Genomic DNA, 23662 nt, shown 5'->3' on the forward strand with positions numbered 1-23662 from the left:
AATTAATATTTACCATTAGTTTAAAGTGGGAGTCATTTAACACAAAGACAGAAAATACAGCTATAACAAATATGACCTTATAGATGCATACAAATGTTAAGCCACTTTGCATTTTGATTGTTTTTACTAAGATTGTGCATCTTTGATATGTTGCATGTTTTAGAGTTGCTAGAACATTAACTAGCTCATCAGTCCTAATACCATTTATTTTTGACTAGATGGCAATTATCAACAATGATTTTTCAGTCCTTCTATTCCAAATCAATAGTCTTAAGACTTTGAAGGGTGCCCAATACTTATGCTTTGACACTGGTTACATAAAAAGTGAAAGCTTTATGAAAGCTCTATGAAATTAGCCTTCTCCAGAGGCTCATTATCTGAGAGCAAATGCAAGCGATCCTCTCTTTTTAAAAAGTCAGGAACGAGGTACAAGTCATTTTTGCAACTGCCAACCTGCATATACTGAAGATATTTCTTCCTTGGGGGTTGTGGTAGAAGTTTCGTATGTGTGAGAAGTTCTGTAGAGGTTAACCTCATCACATTTGAATTTGTCTGCAAAGCTGAATTGTAAAATAATACATCTTTAAATATTAAAAACACTGTTCTAACCAACAACATCCACTATTAAGCTTCCATACAGTATGGACTCCTAGCCTGTTCGTTTCATTTCCTCTCAAGTAAATTCTCTTCTCCTGCATAAGATGTTCATTTACTTTCTTCTCTTCTGCACCTTTACTGGTAATCCCTACTGTTCACAAGCCCTCGCTTGTGAAGGTCCTGCAGCTATGTTCTGATACTCAATCTGTCATCAAACTTTCCCTTTCTCATATTGTTTTTAGTTTAAACTTACAGACTTTGATGCAGTGGTGTTCTGTAGGAATTATTTCTTGCTAGTCTCAACCGCTATGTCTGTGAATGAAAGAAAAAAACAGTCAATTTTCTTTTCAAATTCTTCTGTACAAAAATTGAGCTTCTCCTAACAAACATATAATCTGTTTTCCCTTGCAAGAAAGTACTTAAGTATACTGCTTTAATATGTAAATTGTTGCTTTGAATTAGTCCAACCTGTATTTTTATACATCAGTTAATAGAAAGAATAAAAAATACATAAGACTAGTGCAGATAAAAGGACTTACTGTCAGGATTTCACAATACAGCTGATAAACTATGTAGATTTTGCATTCTTACCAGGTGAGAGATTCTATGGAAGCACTGTCCATTCCCTATGCATAAGACGAACCACACAAATCAACTGTTCATTCAACTATTTCCCATTAAATTATTTTCAGTGTATGTTCTTCCAAGTGCTGCATGAACTCTGATGATTCCTAGCTTCCCTAGCATCTTAGCTTGCATTATCAACTCTTCAAAAACTTTTAACTAGAAAGTACTAGAAGGTAAAATTATGCAAGCTATTCAAAGTTATACCAGAATGTAACTTAATTGTATTTAAAAGTTCATTTGTTTCTAATGACTAATTTTTCTACTAGTTTTACAGAGGAAATTTTAAAATCTGCTGGTTTTTTTTTAGGCTGTGTATCACATATCATTAATCATTCTTTCTTCACACAAAAGAATCCGATTTTTCACTCCAAGCTTGATCAAAAAGCTACCAGTTGGTTATGCAAGTTCAGCACATGGAACAGATGCCAAGAATTGCTGGCAGAACATTACTGACTATGAGAGTGTGAGACCTTTTGGAAATTTCTAAAGCTGTGAGTAGGACTTTCATGGTAATTGTAAAATGCATTTTACAGTTGGTGACAGACCTCACAAGAACAACTGAACTTAGACACTTCATCTTCTACTCAGAAGTGAGAGGTCCAATGAAAAGAAGAAAAATTAAGAAAATTAAGAAGAAAATCCAAACACTGTTCAGATTTGAAACTTGGGCTAGAATAGAGTAGCCCTTGCCTGTCCGGTTAGGCAAGAAAAGATCTTCACAACAGATAAATTTCACAGAAATAATGAGAATTCAGAAGAATTTCTGCATGACAGGAAACGCCCACAAGAAATTAAAGAAATAGAGTCAGTACAGCTGTGCTGATTAACACTCACAATGTCACACTACCTAGATATTTTTTTTCCCCTTTAATTTGCACACTGCCAAATCATCCTTTTTATGGGAACTGTTAATGAGAAAGAAAACAATTTCCTTTGCATAATTTAACTGAATGAATGAGCTGAGCCTGACAGGTTTGAGGTTCATGCAACTTCAGCATACTTTTGTAAGCTCTGACCCCTCTTTTATTTAATTGTTACTCTAAAAGGAAGCAAGCCCAGAAAGTAGCCAACAAACATGAGATAAAACATAGAAAACACTGCAGTTATTGCTGTGGCTTATTTGAAGTAAATAACTCTCCTGAGTCAAATGCAACCATATTCGTAAGTCCATGTTTTAACGAAGTAACAGTTTGAAAGAGCTGTAGAATCACCTTCTTGTATTCCTCTTATCAGATAAAACATTTTCCATTTTCCAAAGGAATGTTTGCTGACTGCAATCTAAAATTAGTGTGCTAATATAAAAGGGAGGCTTCCCTTTTAAAAAATCCACGCTCTGGGGGACAGTAGAGTTCTTAAGCCTGTTTTTCACTTTTATTATGTAGACAAAATTGTAGTATTAAGATGAATGTGAATTTTGCCTATATCTTATCAACTACTTAATATTCTGTTATGGAAGAAGACCTGAAAATCTTGCAGAGTCCAGACCAGCAGATAAAATAAACGCTCTGAGTCTGGGTTTTCTACATTCTTTTATGAACCAGAGTCAACCTCATGCTATCAATTTAAGATGCTACTAACAAACTAGTCTTTCTATACTTTTGCATGTGTTGACTCCGTGGGGGGCTTAGCATAGATTGAGGAACTGTAGTTTCCAAATGATGCACCCTACCACCTAGATGGTGTTTGGCTGGGTAGGCTAGCTAATTTTCCTTTTCAGCATATAAATCAAGTCTTTGGCTTTTGCTTCTAGCTCTTGTAATAGTGCTGCTTTAACAGGAGGGAATGGAATACTAGTGCCAAAAAGCTCACAAGATAGATGTGGCAGTAGGCCTGGCTGCTGGGGAAGCAAAGGACAGTATAACCCCTACAACACAAGCAGAAAGAATACAAAATAGCAGGCAGTAAAGGAAATGATCAACAGAAGAAACAGGCAACTGAGATAAGAGACACAGTAAGTACTAAGGATGAAGAGACAATATAAAAGAAGAAAGATAGGAAACAAGAATGCCTTGTGTTGCACCTCTTACAGTCTGTCAAATTCTGCTATTTCTTTCTGAGACCTGCTTATTGCACTGCCTCACACTTGGTAACACGAAGTATAAAATCTCCTACTCTTGTTCTTATTCCTCCTTTAACATCACTTACAATATTTTTGATTAAGTAGTATTTCTTGATTCCATTTACTGCCCCCCTCCCCCCCCCCTTTTTTTTTTTCCTGAATCATTTGACTGCAAAAGTACTGCTAACCAGCTTCAACTTCTGAGCTGTTCAGCAGTCTTTGCATGCATTTAAGGTACTTTCAGTCCTTTCTGGTATTGTATTTTGCCTTGAAATTCCCTTTTCCTCCCACTTTCATTGTAGTTCTGTTCTTGCTTTCTCCTCTTCATCTTGCAATATGATGTGCTTTCTATCGTATCCATTCAGAGACAAACTCTGGATAGTCTACCTGCCCTGGATTTAGACACTTTTCTGTGTTTTTACAGTTTGATAACACATCATCTGCACTCTGTATGCCAACTCAAGAATGTTTCACTTCCTGATCCTAAAGAGGACTTCCTACACAAAGATCATCTTTTTCACACTGGTCAACTCTTTGCAATTATTTCTTCACACGTCCATTTGGCAGAATCAGTGCTACATAAACATGCAGTTGTTCATTACTGGTTTTGGCCATCATCATAACTAGAGTCATTAGCCAAAATTTTATCCATAATATCATGTTTACAAAAATATTTTTAAGATGCCAAGTATCATAAAAATTGTTTCAGCTGCATTGATTTAAAGCCACTAAGTAATCATAACTGCATACTCCCTGAGGATGTTTCAGGAAATAATATACCAGAACCAATTTCCTCTCTAATACAGTTGTCTAAATTCAGGTCAAGTAGTCACTGACCTCATTTGCTTGAAATTCTGAAATCTTCTGAATGAAACATATCACAGGTATGCAGCAACCACCCACTCTTCTACTTCATTCTGATTTCTTTAATGTACATAAGTTAAAAACAAAAATCTTGTTTTTCATAGAAATGATTGTATTAGCTAAGCATGGCAGAACCTACATTTTAATCTAGTTGGCTCTCTAATAAAATACTGTGATATAGGATATTATGATACAGGATATAAAAAACATTGCAGATATTCCTCTGTTTATTTTTACTTATTCCCTTGTTTTTTTGTTAAATTTGTGTGTAAGAATTCTTCTTTAGCATCTATTATAAAATTTGAGATGTTTATCAATATCAAAAAGGTCCCAGTTGTTACAAAAAACCTGCTGTAAAAAGGGACGTGAAGAAATGAAAGAACTGCCAAGAGATATTACAACGCATACATGAGGTATCTCTGCATTTTCTGGTTGCTGGGGAGGCAAAGGACAGTACAACCCCTACAACAAGCATGAGATGAACCGTGTCAAAGTGATACGCACAGAGTTCTTAGGTTGGACAGTTTTCACAATGAAATATGCTCAGTAGTAGCCTCCCTTTTCCTTCTCTTTTAAGGGAGAAACAAATTGTTTTATGTATATATTTACAACCTGTTACTTTTCCAAAAAAAAAAAAAAAAAAACCTTTTTTTTTTAGATACCAAATTTGAATAAAAATTACAGTTTTTATTCAAAGTCAGGATGCCTCACTATTTTACTCCAAATACAGGGAATACTATCCTTTAGTCTCATCTGCCTCAACAGCAGTATTTATAAAGCACTTATTTGTGATGTGTCACTATATAGTGAACACTCCGGTAAGTCAATGCAAAAGAACTCTTTCAGGAACAGCTTTAAAAGCCCACAAACTTTTTTTTTTTTTTGAAAAAAAAAAAAAAGTTTACAAAACCCACACTCTACAAAACTGATCTTACTACTATTAATACTGCTACAAGAGTTTTACTTCTTATTTAGGGCTAGCACAATGTGGAAGAACCTGTAGTCTGAAGTCTTTCATTTGTATGGCAGACTAACAGAAGTTGAGCAACACACTACAGGTTAATGTAGCATTGATATTAAAATGTCCAACAGCAGGTGGCGCAAGTAGTGCTTAGAGTGAGTATTTCATGATCTTTCTGATTTAATTCCAATAGTAATTAAAAATCTTTTAAAGTACAATTGTTATTGCAAAGCAAATCCCAATGCATTTTAAATGAATAATTATTTTTTATTCTTAGTGGCTACATGAAAAACAAGAAGAGAAAAAAATAGCAAAGTAGCTTTCCAGGAAAGTAGCCTACAGGAAATTAACTGACAAGACGTGACAACAGCTAAATTAAAAAAAAAAAACAACAACAACAACAAACCAGATTCTATGAATACTGATGTAGAAGAAAGTATGCTTCCCCTGTTTCTTTTAATTCATGCAATTCAGGATAAAATATTCAAGCATTTTTTCAAAGTCTTAGCCTTAGCTCACAAAAGAGGTCACAATTAATATATATTGAATAGTCAGCTTGTTTCATTAAGTGTTTAATTTGCCTGTGACATCTAGTCCTATTCATGAAAAGTAAGTTGCTTCAGACATACTAGATTTCTATGTTTCAGGGATATTTTAGCTTTTTCTTCACAGGTTAAAATGACAGAAGCACAATATCTGATATAAAATGCTGTTATTTCTTTATAGGAACCATGCCAACTCCTCACACCTTTCTCATGAATGCTATTGTAGTGTAAATAATTTAAGACAGATTTCTTGCCTGTTTAAAAGATGGGCAGATATTTGGAAATTATAAAAAGTTCAAACTAAAGCAGTATGAAGAGATGACAATGCAAATACTTCAAACATTAATGTGACTTTTTCCATGCTGTCATCATATACGTGCTCTAGTAAATTAGTGTCAATTCTGTTATTAACTCTAGTGATGTGTTTTATCAGTCAGTTGGAAGGGATGTCTAGAGAAGCCTAGTATATAAACCCAGCTCAAAACAGGATCAACCAAAGTATGCTGCATCATCAATTGGATTTTGAGCATCTCAAGCCTTGTTCCACTTGCTCACTAGCCAGTCTACTCCAGCATTTGGTCACACTCATAGATTTTCTTCCTGCTTAAACAGAAACTGTTATCCCAGTTTCGCCCACTGACACTTTTCCCTTTGTTGGGCATCACAACCTTGAGTCTGGATTCATCTTTTCATCCTCCCATCAAGTATTTACATATTTTGGTAACATCTCTCCAAGCCTTCTCTTTTCCCATACTGAAGAGCACCAGACATTAGGTGCTCCAAATACTCAACCTTCACATCCATTTGCTAGACTCAAACCAGCATGTCGACATCTGTATTGCACTGAAGAGCCCAGAAATGGACACAGCACTCCATACCTACTGGTACTGAGGAAAGGGGAAGCACCACCTCCTTGCACCTGCTAGCAGCACACCTTCCACCATGAAGTCCAGTTTCATAATGCAGCCTTGCTATAGTATGAAATCAAGATGAGAAACATGAAAATCTCTGGAGTACTGAATGCCGTCCTTTTTTCCCCAATTGGCAGCTACTTCTCTTTACTGAAATGATGAACAAGAGATCCTCACAAAAAGGAAAACTGCACCACATTGAGAATTTCAACAGAGTAGGAGTCTGAAAACATCCCCTAAGAAGTCTGTTCTTCTGTCCCTAATGGCTTACAGCTCAAATTCTCCCAGAAAATAATATTTCATGGAAAAGATACAAAAAATATTGTAAGACAAAACATGTCGCAAAAGCAAGCAAAGTAGTTTTCACATTTTCACCTTGCAGCATCACACTTGAGATTTATGTTAAAATGTGCTCCAAATTTAGTTTTGAAGACGACTTGGTAAAACATAAAGCTGTCAAGAAGCTTGCACTTTAGCTGAATATACGAGGCCACATGATACACAATCAGGAATATTTCAGCAGAAAACAGAGAAAGACCAAGTAGCTCCTCTTTCCAACACTTTTTACAACACCAGCATCCTTTAGTCAGTATAATTCTCTGTTCATGTACTATAATCATTTTCCCTAAACTCAAAATCTTTGCTGTATTTTTATCAGTTGCTGTGGTACAGCCCAAAAAATCTATTTCAAGAAGAACGAACAATGTGACTTCAACATGAATACATGTGTCTGAACCAAGTAATTGGCTGCTTGTTCATTAGCATAGCAATTATAAATGGTACACCGTTAACTAGGAGAGAATTTCTGGTATCTAGTCTCACAGTCAGCAACAATAGATCTCTAAATATTTAATCATTCAATTTTAATTATGATTTATATTCATTTAATATTTAATTAACATAATTAATATTTATGGAGATTAGAAAGAGCTGTGCCTTGATCAAATATGCAGATGATAAAAACTCCAAGGAGGAAAAAGATATAGAACCTGATACAAGGGAATTACAGTGACAGAGAAACACTAGAAAACAAGTAGGAAACTACAGAATTTCTGGAGTATTTGTAAATACGTGTCTGCGTATGTAGGTATGCATTTTAAAATATTAATTTTTCATATGCATGCATACACACACATACACACACACACACACACACCCTTCTGTAACTTCAGCTGTTACAGAGATGAAAATAGAGAAACTTCTGTAGCCTAGGCAGAAGCCTGATGCATCACTCAAATAATATTTTTGTATTTTAAACTTAGACATAAGAGCACTATACAACAGCCAAACCACTGACAATGTAGAAAGCAGTTAGGAGCATCAACACATCTTTTAAAATCCTCATAAAACAAAACATAACAAAAGCACTTTGTAACGCAGCTAAGCATATTTTCTTATATTCATACGCATAACACAAAGTCAAAAAGATTTGTAATATAGTTGCACAAACAGGGCAGAAAAAAAATGTCTTCAAGCAGCAAGATCTACATGAAGGACAAAGAAAGTAAGTGGGAAGAAAAGACAGCCTGTGAAACCAGAATTTATCCTGCAGAAAAAGCAGTGTCTGACAAAACCAGAGTAATAGGAGAAAAATAAACTAGAAAGATGCCTGACCCAAAGACTACAAGTCCTTCTCCCCTCCATCCTCTCACCCCCAGAAAAGAAACAAAACAATGACATGACAGAACTGCGGTGAGAAGCATGAAATACTAAGATCAGAGGAGAGGTGGGGAAAGTAACATCCCCTACACTTCCAGCTTTCCTTGTTGAAGAGTTTCTAATTCTGATTATCTTGAACTCAGCAATCAGTACTAACCATAGACAGACAGGTCCATGGTTGGTTTTGGTTGTGTTTTTTTTTGTTTGTTTGTTTTTACATTCAGCTAGTTTACAAGATTGTTAAGGAGCAACAGAAATAGCATTCTGAATGTCCACTGCCTGTGATTATGGACTAACCACTGGCAATGTGTACTGCCAAATGTCAGTGGAGAAAAATATTGACTGGAAGGTTGAAACTAGTCTAATTTATGGGTCCTGTACATGCTCACATCAGTGGGATTCCTAAGTCCCCACCAGTTAAGATACACACATATAAATATATGCACGTTAACATACACAGTTGGAACATTTATCACTAAGTCCCTGTTAATAACATTTCTTCACAACTGGAAAAGTCTCAGGAAGTTTGCCACCAGGTTTAAATAGTTCCTTTAAAATTGTTAAAATTAATTTTGCACATTCTTAATTTTTTGTTCCAAGGAAAATCTGCTAAGAAACTCTGGAAATGGAATGCCAGCATACTGATTAATCCAGTAGAAAAGAGGCAGATGGACAATTAAATAAAACCTTCACAACTAGGAACAGAATTTAAAAACTGATTTCCATCCAAAACAAAGTCAAATCTGTTTGTATTTGAGAAGTAAGAAGAAGCATACAGAACAACTGAAATTTCTTTAGCTGGATCATCATAAAATATTGTGTCTTGTCACTTTTCTTTCTTTTAACAGGGTCAAAGCATTGTCAACATAATCTTTAACCACAGCCTGAGCTGAGTTAAACTCTTAGGATATGACATCTCAGCAATGTTGAAAGGTAACGTGAACGTACACACTGATGCTCTCTGCGTGCCCTCTGGCGGTATGAGGGGGATTCTGGTTATTTCTAGCAAATGCCAGTTGACTTCAAGAAGCAGAAGCTTCTTCAGCTCACAGAAGCAGAGCAGACAGCATGCAATGATGGAAAGAAGTTCTTAGCCCATGAACATGGCCTTACCATTAATTACTGTGGTGTTTTCAGGTTGTCTATCAAGCTCCTAAGAAATGCATGATGGTCTTTGAGCGTCAAAAGATCTTTATACACTTCAGAACACAATTCTCCCATTGTTAAAATTTATAAGATCAAGATGACAACTATAAAAAACAAACATGGCAAATATGTTTGTTCCCATCTGTTACATACCTTTGGCTTTTACCCTTAACAAAGGATATATATGCAGCATTACCAGATAGCCTACCACCATTATGATATTATAACAGCACAGACAGATTGGCACTACTACTTCAGTTCTAGCCAATTACTACTGCAGGATTCCTATTTTTGTGACCTTCTGGAGTTACTGATGATTGGAGATACATGCTAGCTTGAAGAATTTATATAGATTAGCAGCAGCAAAGAAGTTTGTACTGTTATCATCTTATTCAGCACAGGATTGACAGAATAATAAAATAAAAACGGTGGGAGTAGAAGAACATAAGAAGGCAAGTAGGAATTCTGCATAAACAGAAAAACAACAAAATAAATATGAAAGCAAAAATAAAAAAAGGTTTGCCTCATCTATTTTTTTCAGTGTTGTGGAACAATCTCTAGTCTCTACCCATAAAATGAAAGAGGCTGTGAAGAATTATTCTCAAAATTCAGCAATTTGCATATGCCTTCAGCCAAAGTAGCATGTGGCCCTAATCAAAAACTAGCAGAAGCCTTAAATTGCTTTTGTGTAAGTTGAATCCAATCCAGATGTCCTTTTCCTGATTGGCACGAACATTGAAGATGACAGTAAAATATATTTATAACCCAAAATTCATGTTTATGAGTAGGATCAGATGCAAAGAATATTATAGCATCAAGTCCAAAGTATTGCAAAGCCCTGTGAAAGGAAATGAGTTTTACATTTGGTATTAACCTGAGGAAAGTTTGGTTTCCAGTGCTGGAAATTGACATTCATTTCAACTTAATATTATCACTATGACTTCACTCCAGAGATTGAAGAAAAAAAAAAAAACCACCATGTTTTCACCCTATTCCACTGTGGCCTACATTTAGCTCAAAAATTAAGACTGTGTCTTTGTGAAACAAATTCTCAATTAATGATTCATTTTAATAATTTCCTAAAGGAATCATTTTGCATAAAGAATTCTTTCCATGAGCTGTTGCTCTATGAAAATGTGCCCAGGCTCCTAAAGATGCCTTCACATGAACTGACAGAGTAAGGCAATAAATTTTATTATTCAAGCATTTCTTACATAAGCATCTCACATATTAACAGGACCTTTTTTCTTTTTTTTTTTTTTTAACCTCCACAGGTAATGTGAACATTCTAATTTTCATCTCCGCACTGCCTGAACCTAACACCCAGCCAGGACCTTCATAGCAATGCAAGAGTAAGCACTGCTCACGTAATAAGCAATTATTTTACGAGGACCTGTGGACTGTCACCAAGGATCTTCAAAGCAACTCATCTTGAAATCACCTTTAAATATTGAAGTTAAAAAATCAGTTAAATTTTGCTCTCAGTGTAGTTCCATTATTGCTGAAATTTCTGAAAGCAGAATACGTTACCCATGATTTCTGTGATGAAGATTTCCAATTCCATTGTAATAAAATCTTATACTACAAAACCCTAAAGAAATAAAGACTTTCACGTGAAAAGAACTGCTTCATATTTTCAGGAGCTCTAATTTTTCTATATTTGAATGCAAATCTGTTTCATATCTAATCAAGCTGTTAACACAGAGGGTCATTTGGTTTTGACTTTTTTCCCATATTCACTTGTTAGAAGACAATGACAGGTACAGAAAGGCAACCTCAACTAACATTCTTAATGACTGACAGAATACTGTTTTAAGTACAGAAATGTAATAGAAGTCACAGGAATAAATGAATATCCAATAATGAATACAGATGTGCATATGCTTGAAAATATGAACATAAGAAGAGAAATATCACTTAAAGCATCACTAAAACACTGCACAGGTTATATCATTTCTATGTTACAACAAAATTATCTCCACTGTTGTTCATTCTTAGTCAGATATTTTAGTATTGTGGAAATAATTTTAAATCATTTTAACAAATTCATTGCAGACTAAGATGGTTAAACTCTGCTATTTTTTACTACCAGCAATTTCAATAAGTTAAATGGGTGCAAATGCTAAGATTTTAACACAGATTAAATGGATGATAAAGCACTCTTGGGAAATATCTTCAGCAACAGTAATCAAATGAAAAATTGTAATTTTGAAGTAGCATACTTTAAAACTGTGGTTGTCCAACACGAGAAGGCTCTCAGAAAGAGCACACATTATTGCAGTTTTTTGAAACAATTGAGGTGTTTTGTTTTTTCTTTAAAAAAAAAAAAAAAAACTTCATTTCCCTATTCCAGTCAGATGATCATCAGTCCTTGAACAATCCCACTTACCTTCTCCTTGCTTTTTTTATCTGTTAAATAACTGCTAATCTTCTTGAACCACACAGGCGTTCTTTAACTAAGCCGTGCATAATTAACTCACTTAATCTCATAAGTTATTTCCTTACTCTCCAAATAGCTTTTGATGCTATTTCTCCCAAATCAGCCATCCTTAGAAGTTGGTAGGTGAGGAGGAACTCAATCTTTTTGGAGCTTACTTTTTGTAAATTGAAGGAAGACAGCATGTCCTGAATGTGTTGGTTTTAAGGAGTAAATATGATGCCTTAAAAAATGTGGTCACAAGATCAGACTGTATTAAGTTACATTTCTGCATGAATATGAATACTTACCTTCAAATGGAGTGGAAAACAAATACGGAATGGTAGGATAAATAAAGAGATGTAACATTTTGGGTAATATGTAGTAAAGGACAGCTCTCATTTTTGGCCTAATTGGTAAAGAGAAATTGGTATGTACACAGAGAGCAGAATAGTCATATAGTCATACACGTGTGCTTTGTTAAAAATGACAAAAATAGAGACATTCGGAATTGAATAAAGATGAAAGGATACTGAACACAACAAAAAAAAGGGGAAATTAGTAGATCGAGCAAGCACACACTTGTCTCAGACTAAGTTAACTTGCAAAAGAAATAATGGCTGTTAAAACATGATGAAACAAGCAAAATTATTAGTTTGGTAAATTTGTATCCTGATCTGTAAGGCAAACTAATGCTTAATAGGAAGAAAACCTGCGCACTGTACTTCTGATAATTTTGAGATAGAAATTACATAGAATTTTACATAAAATGCAGTTCTAACAATGTAAAATAATGTCAAGCATCATGAAAAGAGTGAAAATAAGTTTTCAGAAAGTTTGTCTTGCTGTGTATGTATTTGCTTAAAATATTTTATTAGTGTCTTCTTCCATTTAAAATACAAGATGCAAATTGTTTACTTATTTTGTTGTTACACAAAATATGCAGTTAACAGTACACAAAATAGGAGTTCACTTCATGCATGCAAAACAATCACAACATCATGAAGGAAAATCAATAAAGGACATTTTGCCAGATAGAATGACCAGCACTTCTATTTTGTAATGCTTTAAAAAAATTTTTCCAAGATCTTTAACTCTTTGTATTTTGCAAGTACACAAAACATAGAAAAGAACCTTTTGGAAATCACAGGATATTTACAGAGTGTAAATGTTGCTCTGACAATTATTGTGTGTAGTACTGGCTACTGTCCTGAAACTAACTGCATCAGTAGTATGGGGACAGTTAGTTTTTATTTTTTACTTTCCACCTCCAAAGAGACACCTGTTGGTTTTCTTCCTACTCCCTCACAGGGAGGCTTTGGTTTTGGTTTTAATAAATCCCTTTAAATTTAGGTGGTTTTTGTTGGTTTTTTGTTTTTTTGGTTTTTTTTTTTTCCCACTATTTGTACTAAATGATAGTTCCCAAATGGCCACAGCTTAGCTACTCCCCTGAGCAGCTTGCATGAGACCCCGAAGCAAGAATGATTACTATTAAATACTTCAAGATAAATATGAAGCTGATAAACAAAGGTGATTACTAATTGCAGCAATTTCTAAATGAAGATAAACATTCTTTTTTCTTAATTTTTAATAACATCTAAGTGGATGTTTGGAATCATTGACCTTGTAATACTAATTTACAAGGTTCAGCTCTGACCAGAGAAAAATTGCAGCTATCAATTATGAAGCACTAAATCTCATTCCTGTCCTAGAAAAACATCTAATTCATTTTTAAGAGGCATTGAGCACAGTCTCACTTTGAAGCAGAAAAGAGTTAGATGCTTGCTAATACACGCTCACTAGCAAGAAACCTTAGCAAGAAAAGTTTACTTGAAGAAATGGCAGGGAATACTGAGCAAAACAGGGAATTGCACATGATTTACTTGTATTTTTGCTGGACTTCTTATAAAGCATTAAACAGGTAGCAAGTGAGATTAAAAAAAAAAAAAAAAAAAAAAAAAAAAGATACCTTAAGTAGTAATATAATAAAATGGGAGAGAATTGGCTGGCAAGAAGAGTTACGGTTAAAAGAACAAGTGCTTTCTTCATCTAATTTCACCCACATTACTTGCAGAAAGAGTTTGCCTCGGGGAATCCTAATGATCACAAAGTAATGTACCAGAAGTCTCAGCGAAAAAACTGCCGCTATTCAGATATTCATTAGGGCCTTGAAAAATTAAATGGTTACATTGGATTTAACCACGGAGGTCGCATTTCTTTAAAAAGACACACATTAATTGTATGCACTTCTGCTCTATTATATTTTAAAATAAATACTACTGGTTTTTTTTGTTTTTTTTTTTAAAACCACTGAATTCTTTTCTCCTTTTATTTTTCTAGGGTATTTATTAAGCACAATTTCCACGCTTAACCTACTGCTAATTTTCAATTGCTGTCTTACTTTCCTCAGTGAAAAGAACAAAAAAGCTTAGGTGTGTTTTCTCTGTTTTTGTTTTGTAATAATCTCCATACTACCAACTAGCTCTCAAAAAGCTAGAGATCTTGCTTTCAAATAATAAATTAAAAAAATACATTTAGAAGTGTTTATCAAAGAAGTCCACACAGTTAAATAGACTTCAAAATGATTGATACAGTTGTACTATTTAAACTTCAAAGTTTTCAATGAACTACTTTTAAAATTTAAACTTTGTGTGTGAGCACATGTATTCTAAGTGCATGGCAATTTGGAGGCATGTTGTTTTGTTTTTTTTTGTTTGTTTGTTTTTTAAAAACTGGTGAGTTTGCCTCTAAGAATCTCAAATAAGCCATGAAGTATCGATGTCTTTTCAAGGTAGTGCTACATATGAAGAGACACAACTTTTACTATCTTAATATTTTTCTTATACTCTTGTGAATAAAGTTACATCACATACTCTCATACATTAGCTAAGATGGTAAAATTAAATCATGAAATATGCAGAGGTTCACTCAGCTTTTACAGCAAGCAGTGCCCTACAGCAGACCCAGGAGACAGACAGTATTCTCTTCTACTATTTCAGCACCCATGGGTTTGTGCAGTCCCTGTCAGCCATTTTAAGTCCAGCAAGAAGGGCCAGTGTCTCAGCTGTAGTAAACCAAAGTGAACGTATAGCTACACTATTTTATACCAATATCTCTCACAATACTTATGTCAGTTATTTCCAAAAGATAAGTTAACTGTAAAATTGTCTTTTTCTCTCCTGATCCTGTAAGATTCTGACTACGTGTAAGGGCAAACATTCACAATTCAAGTGCGTTAAAAGCAGTCACACACTTCCTTTAAGTGACTAATCCTTGATTTGCATTTAGGGATTCAAAATGCAGATGAAAAATTTTACAGTATAAAATTATACTACAGCTGATTAAGTTAATTCAACTACTAGAAAGGTATGCATTTCAAATTATACAGCAGTTCTAATAATCAGAGTAAATGCTAATGTGATCAGTCACAAAGCTGATGCAATCACGTATCAAGATAGCACCTTGTTACACAGGCTTTTTCCCCCCTCAGGATTTCATCTTTCTCTTTCAAAAATGTAATAGAATGAAAATGACCCACTTTCAAACATCAGAAGTAAGACCACCTCTAGGTCAGTTTATAATAGACGAGTTATCCACACACCTACCTTACTCTGTCTAATGTCCTCCTCTCTTAGCTGGAGAGATAGGTGTCAATAGGACACAACTACACAGAAGTTTCATAATTTTTCACCTCTAGAATTCCCTTTAAAGCTTAGATATTAATTTCTTAATGGATACGTAGTAGTTAAACAGCTGATATCTACAACTTCATTTCAGATTTAGCAAAGACTGATTTAAGCTCTTTGCAGGCTGAAACTCATCCTCACCGACAGCTACTTTAATTTGCCTCATACACAATCCCAGACTTCTGAATTTCTACAGCTTCAATGGACCAGCAGAACCAGGCATATGCTCAAATAAACATCTCAATAACAATGAGCTATTTACTGTGCTTTAAGCACCTCCAACCCACTAAGCCACAACCTTTTTTTGCCCCTGAGCACACAGTCGAAGCATAGATGTTTTAGTTCAGAACTACGGATGGAATTTCTCAATGCATACTTTCTTACAACCCTGGAAGAGAAATATTCTCTCTGCTCCATCGTTACTCTTCTCCTTCCATATTTACATGGCAAAAAAACATTCTGTTCTATTTTTCCAAGATTTTTCTTTATAGCTTTATAAAAGCAAACTGCCAGCATGTAGTACACAAATCAACATATGCTGACTAGAAAGATAAGCTAGAAAAGACTGTTCTATACTAATCAAAAAGTCCTACACTAATCAAGAATAGGAACATATCCTAGAGTAATAGATCAATAGAGTAATGCATCAAAGGCTCAACTAACGTGATGGTAAGATTAGAGAGATACAAAAAAAGGCAGCATCTACAACATAGGAGGATCCTAAAAGAATAATCTGCCAGCTATCTATTGATCTTGCATGATTTAGTAGTTAGAAACAAGCACAACATAGAACAATAAAAAGAATAACACATGCATAACTTGGTGGATTTAACGCTGATGGATTTATCTTAACTAATCCTTTCCTTTGTATTTCAGCTGACCACCTTATCATTTCTGGTTGCACTTAAACAGCAGCGCTTACTTCCACAGTGCAGGGTTGCAGACAAAAGCCAGTACCCTTCATGTATTTTATGATTAAACACTTTCTCCTAAGAATACATCTGTGTTCATCTACTGCATATGTTGTCCTTCATTAGCAAAAAAACCTGCAAGCCTATCTGTATGAAGTCACGAAAGTATGAAATATGTGTTTTGGGGATGACTATAAGAGATTTGCGACAGAGCAGAATATTAATGTCGACAACCATTCAAACAGTACGACTCAGTCTCCTCAGTTAATTCTTTTGCAAGATTTTTATTAAGGAATCAGTGGAGATAATATCACCACTGAAAGACTGTAGATTAAGGGCACTGCACAAGGGAATACAGTAGGACTATAGAAGCAAGTGGGAATGGCCTCAAGTTGCACCAAGGAAGGATCAGATTGGCTATTAGGAAAAATTTCTTTTCTGAAAGAGTCACCAGGTGCTGGAACAGGCTGCCCAGGCTGTTGGTGAAATCACAATCCCTGGAGATGTTCATGAAATGATTAGAAGTTGTACTAAGGGACGTGGTTTAGTGGGGAAATATTGGTGGTAGGTGGACTAAATGATCTTGGAGGTCTTTTCCAACCCTGGTGATTCTACAGAAGAAAAACTATTCAAGTGAGACAGCTTTTAATTCCATTTTAAAAGCAGAATCAATCACGCTTTGAAAAATTCTACCCTCTAGTTCAATTCAGAAACACAAAGGGAAAAATTGAGTTTAACTATTTTAACAAAGAACAAAACTTGGGCTGTGCATTTCTTTTTATTGACTTTTTGTTTTGTCAAGGATGAGGAAGAAAAAAAACATCTAGTAGTCTGTATGCAGGCCTAAATGTAACCATCATTCTTACTAAGTGCATATGATTTAAACACAATTTTTTAGTCATTCAGTAGCTATTATAAAGCTGGAAGGAGTATTTGCTAAGAGCTGTCTTACAGCAAGGGTTCTACAAATCAGCAAGTACATTTGACAAGTGTTCCTATGAAATAACACAGAAGTTCTTTTCTCTCATTCTTGTGCTAAAATATGCTTAGTCTCATCAAATGGAAAGTGAAGTATTGAAAGACAAAAGTAAAATTTAGGTCAAAATGTGTTTTTTAGATGGTGAAACTAAACATGGTAAACCTTTATATAAAACACTTACCTCAAATAAAAAAAAGTACAAAAAAGCTGCAGTTCAATACAGAAAATGTAGCACCTATACAAATAAAGATCTTTGTATAAATCCTACAGATGCAACCCTCAAAGGCTTTTTTCTACATGAAGCGCAATAAAGATACACTATGCATGAGACTTCCCAAAGCTGCTTTAAACAAACCATTTTTCTTCAGACTCTAAATTCATGCTATTGATTTTAAAAGAAAGAATTGTAATTTTATTCCACTTCAGGGGGTCACGTCATCTTCCTTTCCTATTTACCGTATAAGTGAAGATAATAGATTCAAGTCATGCACCTAAAAAAATCTTCTTAAAAAAAAAAAAAAAAAAAAGGAAAAAAGCATTCGAGTCATAAAACGTGTGGTAAAGTACTCGAGTAACCCTACAACATACTTTTATTGATCAATCCATAGAATCAGCATGGTGGCTGTGATCACATTAAGTATCATTAAAGGTTTAATTTTTATGTTGACAACATTAAGGGATGTTTCTATATTACACAACAATTTATTTTATAAATTAGAGCAACTACTTTTAAAATTTATGTTTAGTAGAGAATATTTATTTAATGTTAGTTTAGTAAGACTTCCTTAACAGTTTCTGAAGAAAAACAAACCTCATAGCTGAAATTCATCCCATCTTGAGATAAAATGCCTGAAGTATGTTACAAGAACAGTTTTCTACATGTGTATACTTGATTGCTTGTAAGGAGAGCTCAGATAACAGCTACAGACATGTACATTATAGATACTTGAAGATTATATGAATCTAAGACTTTTTCTAAAACAATGAATGATCAGATAGGCAGTATTATCTCTAAAAAGATTTAAATCAGTTAACCTTCATAAAGACTCTAAACTTTCTGAAGCAAAAAGGTGTCCGTAAATAGTAACTATCACTCTGTGCAACCTACATCTGTAACAGCAGCTTTAATCTGCTGTAACTTCAGTTGCTATTACCTGTGTACAAGTCACAGTTGAGTAGAGGCAGCACAATTTTGCTATGAAGTCATCAAATTCTTGATATTCTGACCCTCATGCATTTATTTTATTTTACTGAAGGAAAACAGCAAAGACTTAAAGACATTTATTTTACTTTCAAGATCATTACTTAACTTTCAAAACCTGCTTTACTACTGATGATGTTGTAAAAGCTATAATAAAATTGTTTGCTGTTCCTGTAATTTTAATCTTGGCCAAGATTAAAGCTATTGTCTGCATCACTACATAAATTCTAACTACAATAAAAGGCAAAGACTTGTGATTCCGCTCTTTCCTTTGTCCACAGATCACAGAGTCCAACAGGCTTCTTAGATGCAACTCCCACTGGCAGGCTAATGAACCATTTTCCTAATAATATAGATGAACTGGTCATGAGCCTCCCACTTCATGCTTAGTACTTTTCGCAGGAGTTTAAAGTATTCTCTATTCCAGTCATAACAACTCATGTTTTTTCTTTTCTGCAAATCAAAGTTGCTATCAGCTATTATTTTTGTTTTGTTTAAAAGCAAGCTAATGTACATTTCTTTCAAGATATTAAATTACCCTTTGTTTGAACAATAAAAACTTATAACTGTCTTATTCTATTCAAAAAACTTCAGATCTGCAGATTCATTTGTAAAGGCTGAGTTAGAAGCTGGAAACTGTGGACCCAAGACTCTTAAATAGCAAGCACATCCAACACAGCAAGCCCTCAATTGTTGTTTTATATAAAGGGCTCATTTAGTCGTCGGTTAAACTATTTTTTCTTAATATAGCTAAGTCTCTTCAACTGTGGAGGATGAGATGACAGCTACATGTCAGATGTTACTGCTTGTTCACTCAGAGTCCCACAGCTAGCAACAAAGACCCAGAAATATGGCACATTAGCAGGAGTAGCAAGTGAGAGAGCAATCCGCAATGCAAAAATACAGCAAATTCAAAGATACCACCTTACATTCAGCCACAAATTCAAAGAGGTTTAGGAAGAATTCAGGTCTTCTGTTTTTGTTTTTTTTTTTTGTGAAAGGCAGATGCTTGATTAGGTATATTGCTATTCCTCAGCCTACTCTCCCCTTCTGACAATAATAATTTTAGCATTATAATTATTTTTCTGGTATGTATTGCCATACTTTAATGTTCATATTCCATCACATTATTTTGTGCTCTTCTGTTAGTAAGAGATTTCACAGGGTGAGAATCTTGCATAATCTCATTAGTAATGCATTATGCATACTGAAACACAACAGGAGATTCTGAGTACTTTATTACTATTTCTTTATGCTAAAACCTTCAGGGTGGAGTCGAAAAAGTAGGTATAAAAATGACGGGTTACAGAATTAGGTACAGAAGTTGCCACAGTAAAACTGTCAAGTGACCTGAGAGAAATGGAAGGGAACTCAACAGTGGTAGCTACTCCTCTAAAGAAGAGATGCCATTTTAAGATAGACTGCTAAAATTAGTATTTCTGGAAACCGCATGCAAGAACACTGCTCTAAATTTCTACTGCTCTACCAAATCCAGATAAAACTGCTGTCACTCTGCCCAGGAAATACAGGGAGTACCTTCATGTACGCTTCTGGAGATGCATGATATTTACTGTAAAAAAAAAAAAAAAAGAAGAAAAAGCCACAGTCTGAATTTTCTCTAAATTGAAAGCAGAACTCAGCGCTGATACGAAAAGAAAAGCAGATACTGAAAGAATATATAGAGTTCTGCATTCATGGACATTCAAGCCAAATTATACTGCATAAATGTGAGAGCTGTTAGCTCACATATTGAAAAGCTTCAGATCAAATTGCTTGACATGAGTCAATATTGTTACAAAATTATTGGCTGTGATTTGCACCCACTGCTTTTACTGGCACATAAGATTGGTGTACTGTACTTCCTTCGTGTTGCAGAGTTTTTCTGAGAGCTAATCAAGAACTGAAAACAATGGAAAACAGCAGATCACCGCTTAGCCTCATATATTCTTCTGTGCAAAGTAATTTGTGCTTATTACAAAAAAGATGACTATATCAAACAATCACAAATTCTTTGTTTCATTTTTTCTCTGATTTAGATAGGTAACACTGCCTTCAGATGGAGCTGATTTTAGATGCTACAGGCTGGTAACCCAAGTGACTTAGATGAAACCTTGACAGGGTGATAAAAGAATGTCTTCAACCAAGTTATCATGCTGTACAAGCAGAAACAATCCTGTAGGTTTTTATATTTAGAAAATGAGAAGCCCACAAGAAAGCTGCTGGTTTCTACTACAGATCAGAAGAATTTCTCAAATACCATTAAATTCCCTCTCACTGTGCCAAATTTTAAACACAGCTTTTAAACTTTTACCTTTGTGTTTTAAGCAATTTCTAGAACTTTAAAAGAGAAAGAGTTGGGTGACTCATCAGCAGGGTCCTAACACAACCTGTACTGCTGTATTTATCACTGAGGAAGCTACCTATCCCAAAGAGTTTGAAGGTACGAGTACATAAAGGAACAGAATGCATTAGATGGGATTTGTTTAAGCTAGTAATTTAATGATCCATTAACTTAAACACCACCTTTTTACAATCTCAGGGTATCGCATCAGTTACCTTTTATTTATTTATTTTTTTATATATTTGCAAGTATTTCTAATCATAATAAAATGCTGATATGCAATAAACGCTTTTCTCAGACTGGCTTTCTTCACCTTAGCCTATCACTTCTTAAAATTCAAGCGTATCACAAACTAGCATAAAGGAATAAACACAACAGTAACATTATTACAGGATTGTTAGAATATATATATTTAGTTAAAATTTCACAGTAACTATACTACTTACTGCACGTCATTAGCTATGCAATATCTCCTTTTAGTGAGAAGAGGTGCCAGAAAAACAAAGGACTTCACATCAAACTGTGAAAGTTATTTTTCTAGCTACTGCAGCTTGGCAGTCACCACAGGCAGTTATAATAGCTTAGAAATTGCCTCGGGGTCTATCACTGAATTCTGTTGTTGATGAGCTTTATATTGCTTCATTCTTAAGCAGCCTTTTACTTTGATTAGTCACTTTTCTTACCCCAACAGAGCTATTATAGATAAAAATGAACAAAAGTGATCTTCCAATAATTACACCTGATGTTTTTCCTGGTTAAATTGTAGCTGAGCAGACCTCATCAGGTGTGTGTAAGAATACGAACTGAATCATGCAAGATTTTACTTCAGTTGAACAATGGAATATGCCCTGATAAGAGATACCTATAGATGTGACAGCCAGCTTATACAAATACATTAAATTCTGTTAAAATATAAGAGTGTTAAAGATACAGTGCATGCATTAAATAATACACTTTTCCCCACTTCTGAGAAATATTCCTGATGTTCCAAAATATTGAGAGAAATCATATTTAAAGGTTTTCAAAACAAAGAAAACCAGCCCATAGGTTCTCACAAGCTTAAATATCAAACATGGTGCTTAAGAAGCCATCAGCTTCAGAAAGGCACGTTCTGATAAGATCCAACAAACAAGGAAGTCCGCATTTGTTTGTTTTCTTGTTCCGCATAATACAATATTTCTCCACTGTATCTAGAACTGTAGGACATTACCTGGAAACTATGATTTTATTCTGTCAAGAACCACAGTACATAATGCACTAAAATGGCATACAACAACTGTAAAAATGTTACCTTAAGGAAAAAACACAGCACTGCATCTAGGGCAGCCCATATATGTTAATGAATGATACCGGGAAACAGAGATTACTAATGTATGTTAAACAGTACATAAATTAGCATAGGATGTCAGTGCACATAATCAGATCTGGTACCACAATGCAACATTTCATTATGCCATGTAAACAATCCATAGGACAGGAGATTTAGAAGTGCCATCTTTAATTTTCCACAAACTGAAAATAATGCTGCCTACTCAGCAAATAATGAAAATGTTATCCTAGCACATTGATATCTGTTTGTCCATTTGCAGTTGAACAAACATCGCAGGTTAAATCAGATTTTATAATCTTTAATCAATTAAAAAATATTTAAGAATTTGTGAATTGTCATGGACATTTCTAAACTGTCAGTTTTGAAACAGCCTAACAAGCTATTGACAGTTTGCTGTATATTATTTTGTACATCATCCTATACGAGGGGAAATAACTGCCTCAGTTCCACTGTTATATTAAAACTACCTACCTAAAGATCACAAACCTTCTGAGCAGCTTTCAGCAGAATTTCAAATGCCACCTTTATTATAATCCCATTTTGATTTTAAGGAGCACTTATTAACATCTTCAATGTACAACCTGAAAGCAGAAAGCAAGCAGTACGAGCAAATTTCACATACCATAATATGGTACATTCCTCTCACACTCCAAATGACAGATGTGGCATGATGACACAATCTTGCGCTCAAACCAGTTACATTTTATCTGTAAGAAAAATAAAAGTATAGATATTCAGTCACAGGACAGCCAGCACAGACCCTGCTCCTGTGCACAGTGTCTACTATGAATAACTACTTAAAACATCATTCCATGTTACATTTTCTGCAGACAAGTCTCCATTAGAAATGGAGTTAGCACAGTTTTGACTAGCAGAAGCAACTTCTGGTACGATCCTGGTGGGCACCTCTGAAATCTGTACAGTTTCTTATACTGTTCTTAACGTTCTTGCTTTCTTGTTGCAAACTCTTATTCCTCAAGAATGTATCCAGTCCAATAATGACAGTTTTTATGATCACCAACTCACGTTTTTCCCAAAGGATTAATAAAAACAAGTGTTAGTGCACACTTTAACTTGCAGTACTGTTATAGAAGCTCTAATTCCCATTATCTAAGCTCAGTTTTTTCCAATGCTACTTCAGCTTAGATCCAAACTTCATTATATGGCTTTAAGGTGAAGACTGCAAGCTAAAAACAACCGAAGCAAAACCAAGGCTGGGGAAAAGTACTAGCACTCATAACATTTGGCCTGTTTCTGCTTTCCAAGTGACTTTGTCAGGAGTATACCTCAAGTTTATACAATCTGAAGCAAAGCTGGAAACTAAATGCAAACCTCATCATCATTAGCCTCGGCACCCACAATGAACAAGATTTTGAGAACTACTACAAAATCTATTTCAAAATATATGAAATATCAATTTTTTTTAATA

General features: G+C 34.7%; 1 long non-coding RNA gene across 1 annotated transcript in view; it reads right to left on the reverse strand.

Moving 5' to 3' along the window:
- Window positions 1–852: 852 nt before the first annotated feature.
- LOC122161840 overlaps window positions 853–23662 on the reverse strand; it is a 29091-nt gene continuing 6281 nt past the window's right edge. The window contains exons 2-3 of the long non-coding RNA XR_006169317.1: window positions 22856–22940; window positions 853–909 (exon numbers count right to left, since the gene is read on the reverse strand). This is a non-coding gene — a long non-coding RNA (uncharacterized LOC122161840). The remainder of the gene's footprint in view (window positions 910–22855; window positions 22941–23662) is intronic.

The sequence above is a fragment of the Centrocercus urophasianus genome, unplaced genomic scaffold (genome assembly GCF_019232065.1).
Source record: "Centrocercus urophasianus isolate 14NV4802_14NV808 unplaced genomic scaffold, USGS_Curo_1.0 seq_2, whole genome shotgun sequence".
NCBI lineage: Eukaryota > Metazoa > Chordata > Aves > Galliformes > Phasianidae > Centrocercus > Centrocercus urophasianus.